Genomic DNA, 4,659 nt, shown 5'->3' with positions numbered 1-4,659 from the left:
AGAAATTCTTATTAATAATTATATTATTAACAACACCAGCAGCATAAAATAATCGTTTTAAACACATTTAGTTTGCCTGTATCCAATAAACCAAATATGTAAAGCAGATATTAAACATTACTTCCATAAAACATACTTGCTGGGTAAAAACTATTTTTTGCAGGTGTTCAAATTGACTGTTAAACAATAATTCTACTAACTGTTTTACAATTTAACTTAAAGATCAACTTGGTTAATGTTTGGTTTTTCTGCAGAAGTGTTTAATCATTTTTAAGTCAGTATGTTTTACTTCCAAAGTACAACCCTGCATCTTGTATATATATTCCATTCTGTGATGGTTTTATAACTTTCAACCAACTTCTATAATATCTCTTCTTGCTTCCTTCTCACGTGGCAAACTTTAGTGCTTATATTGTTGAAATTTGAGGTTCAATCCTTGTGGTGGACCCAGCATAGATAGTCCATTGTGTAACTTTGTGCTCAACAACAAATAATCCCCTTTTCAGTGCATTAAAAATTTTGTGATTCTCAATTTCCTCACCACTATATAGATAATATCCTTTCTTAAATAATTCCAATTTTTTTTTATTATTAAACTAACTTTTCAATTGTGTCGACAAGCGGATAACATATCAATGATGATTGCAATGCAAATTCTTGTAACCACACATAAAATTTTCTAAGGTTTATTATTTATTTTGCTTTCATGAAATTATTCAATACCACAAAACAAAATTTACTCTTCCAGTTAATATTTTTTATAATTCACCACAACCTTTATGCAGTGATGTCCTTCATCTCTTTTGCTCATTTGGTTCCAGAGATCAGATATGCTAGCTTCTTTGGACCTCTGCAACATTCAAATGTTGAAGATGGAACTAAATATACTTTTTTGAGTAACATTATACCAGCTTAGTTAAGTTCGTACATGATGAACTAAAGGCTAATGTACCGAGAAAAATATTACACATATTTAATGAAGATAGTTTTAAGTTTGTTTTTGGTTACATACTTAAACAACATCTCACTGGAAGAATATGTTATTTCTATTGTGTATATAATTTTTCAATTATCTAAGATTAACTGTAATCTATTCAACTTCCTGCTCCATTGAAAGATACTGAAGGCTGTTTTTAACTTAAAACAAAAATAACAAGCCAGTGAATTTCATGCACCAATCATTTCTTGTGAATTTGTAAGTATTTTTAATAAAAGTAGCAAAATTTTTATCGACAAATTTTCAGTTTTCAAGTTCTTTCTTTGTACAGATTCAAGCTTCATTAATTCTGATTTTAATAGTAGTCCTAATAATATCACAGTTAATGTTCGATACACTACAATTTTCAAGTTTAAAGGTCTTTAAATTGACCAGGTTCAAATGTATGTAAATGACATTGACACTTTTCATCTTTGGTGTGGTAAAATGTTTGAAGGTATGGGTTGATGGATTGATGTTGGGAAGAGCTTGTTTCTGAATCCATGAAGTTAGATTCTGAAAATGCTTCATCTGAAGGCTTTTGAGACTGGTTCTGATCACATGATACAGATCTGACTGTTTCCGGCTTTGGTGGCATTTTCTCTAAATCTGTCTGTCCAAGGCTATCTCTGGATGAAGAAAATGGCTGTGAAATATTCATTGTTGAACTGGAATCATTGGAACTCGACATATCTGACGCTGAAGATAACTGCCACTTCTCACCACCTACATACGATGACGCCTTTAAATCAGACTGGCTAGAGTGTGAGATATCATTTACTGTAGAAATTGGCGAGATCTGAGTGTGTACGTCTGTTGAAACACATTTGCTAGTCGATAAAGGACTGCTAAATAATGTTGAAGTTTCCACAAACGTATGAGTTGGAAAGTGAGTCAGTAATGCTGTTGTAGTCAAAGAAATTGGTTCTTCTGTGACAGATGGTACTTGAGAGGTTATCAATGTATTTTCAGCAACTGACTGGAATTCTAACCCATGATTTGGGTTGCAATCTAAAGGAGGTGTTGCAAGGTTTTCATTAGAAGTTGAAAACTGTGTCCAAACATTGCCATCAATACAATCTGATAAACTTTCAAGGCTTTTTGATAGCAAATCGTTAGTTTTGTCTTCGACACAGTTCTTATTCTTCTCTTGATTAATTAGAGAATATTCGTTTAATTCCTCCGAGTTGTTTTCATCCATCTTATCTTCTTTACAGTTTTTATCACTACGAAATTCATCTAGTGAATTACAAGGTGAGGAGCAAGACTCCATAGTTTTTGAAGCATCTCCTGTAGCAAAATTCAGTTTCTTTGCAAGAAATTTGTGAATTATATGTGATGAATGTTTTCTTTCACTTTTGGTTGTTGATTCCTGGGGAGATACACTGGTGGTCCATTGAATAATTTGTTCAGTATATATTTCATTGTCTTCATCTGCATTACCCAAAAGATGTTCAAAAGCCTCATTACCAAATATTTTATCTTCTTCTGTCTTCCTCTCATGCTGAATATAACTGCGATCTTGGACATGACTAGATACTTTCTTATTCTTCTTTATCATAAAGAAGATAACGATGAATATCATAGTAACTAGAAAAACGTTCAAGACAAATAGTACAATTATCTTGTGTTTCATTGGCTGTTTTTTACTTCTTTCTGCATCTGATAAATCATTCTTTTTGAAATTTTCTGCAGATATGATTGTTGTAAGTTTTTGAAAAAATAAGTTATTACCGTTTGTTAAATTATTATTCCCCAAAAAATTAATTACATTTATTTCTTTGTGATTTTCCTTAATAATTCCAAAAAACAGGTCAGTGGTATGGACTTCTTCAGCTAACTCTGAAGAAGTGCTATTTTCAATTTCTTTTGGTACTTTTGTCTGATTTGTTTCATCAGGAACTATATTTTTTTTTCATCTTGAAAAGAAAATATTTGAAACTGCTGTGCTGTTTGGTTAACAGCGTCTACTGTGTTAGTTGTCCAGTTATTATGCAATGACTTGATAAGTTCACCGCTACCCACTTTTTTATCAAGCTGAAACATCATTTCATCTTGGTTCAATACACCATTTGTAGTGTACAACGTCGGACTTTTAAGATCAGAAACTGTTCTTTGGTCACGAGTTTTGGCCGATGGTAATACTAATTTTCTATTTTTTACTTTCTTTCTTCTTTTCAAGGAACTATTTTTTTGAAATGGTGCATTTTGTACCAAGTTGGAAGATGATAAGTTTGGGAAATACATGTCACTTTTTTCAAGTTTTGCATGTTGAGCAAGACTGCTAGAAAAGTTAGAAAGATTATGGTAATTTTTGATTTCACTATTATTTGTTTTAGTTAATTTGGATTTATTTTGTGTTCTCATAACACCATTTTTTGAGTTGAAGTTTATGGTTTTGGAAATATCCTTTAGAGCTGGCTTAAAATGGCTACCAGATATGGAGCTTTGATAATGTAAAATTTTACTTAGATTGTGCTGAAGCTCTGATAATAGATCTAAATTCTGAGGATTTTTTTTTTGCTTTTTTGAAGAAATATGTTTTTCTGACCTTTGTGTACCTCGAACATAACTATATCTCAAAAAGTTTTTGAGTCGGGAATCGTTAGCAGTTGTATTTTCTCTCTCATTTTCCAACGAATTATTGATTTTTTTAATAAATCCTGAAAGACCTAATTTTTTTCTTCCATAGTGTCCCTCATTTATGTGAAACCATAATTTAAAATCAACTGTTGTGTTTGGTTTACGAATATTACGATTGACAGCTACTTCTGAATGTTGTTCAGGTACTTGAGCCTTTTTATTTTGTTCAGGAACAAAATTTTTTTTTTTGCTCAGAAACTTTTCTTCTTGGATTTGATATATTTCTGGGTCAAAGCTAGAGTTAAACTGCTTTAAGTAAGAAATATCATAGCTGGTCGTTCCATCTCCATCCTCATTTTGTATTAATTTGTAAGTTTTACTTATATTTCTTTTTGGAGGATAACTACCGGTTTCATTGCTTGTATTGAAAATCAATCTTTTAAAAATAACTGGAAAATAAAACCCTGGAGATCCATGAGATAAAAATGTTGTAGCTTTATATATAGCTCTTTGGCCTTGATATGATTCATCTGACATTAACAACTTTCGGTTACTTTGATTTCCTTCTGGTTCTGGTAACAGGACTGGATTTTGGTTACTTTCATAAATAAATGAAATATTTTCTGGAGTATGAATTCTTTCAAATCCTTGTACATCTAAACTAACATTTGATACTTTGAAAATAAAATTATCAGCATTCAGAGAACTCACTGATGTAGATCTTTCAGTAGTTAGAAATCTTTGTGGCTGCTTAGGGTCCAATAAAAGTACAGATTTTTGGTTATGATGAAAATCAAGATGTTTTCCCATTGAAATATTTTGTTTTAAGCTTTGCATATCTGGAAAAAAAAGTAATGTTTTAAACTTTAAGTTATTAACATTTTGCATTGATTTCATATTATCACTATCATTCCAACCATAGAGTTTTTGTATTTTCTCATCCTCTGTTCCCGTGGATGTATTGAACAGGTTTTCAGAATAAATTGCCTTTATGTTTTGTTTTAGGAGGGATGTTATTATTGGGCTTTCACTCTTTTCATAAGAGCTGTTAGTTTTTTTCTTTTTCTGAGAAAGCTGTTTTTTAAGTTGTTGGTTATCTT

Source organism: Limulus polyphemus, unplaced genomic scaffold (assembly GCF_000517525.1).
Source record: "Limulus polyphemus unplaced genomic scaffold, Limulus_polyphemus-2.1.2 Scaffold2547, whole genome shotgun sequence".
Lineage (NCBI taxonomy): Eukaryota > Metazoa > Arthropoda > Merostomata > Xiphosura > Limulidae > Limulus > Limulus polyphemus.
The sequence above is the reverse complement of the archived record's forward strand: the minus strand, read 5'-3'. Positions refer to the sequence as shown.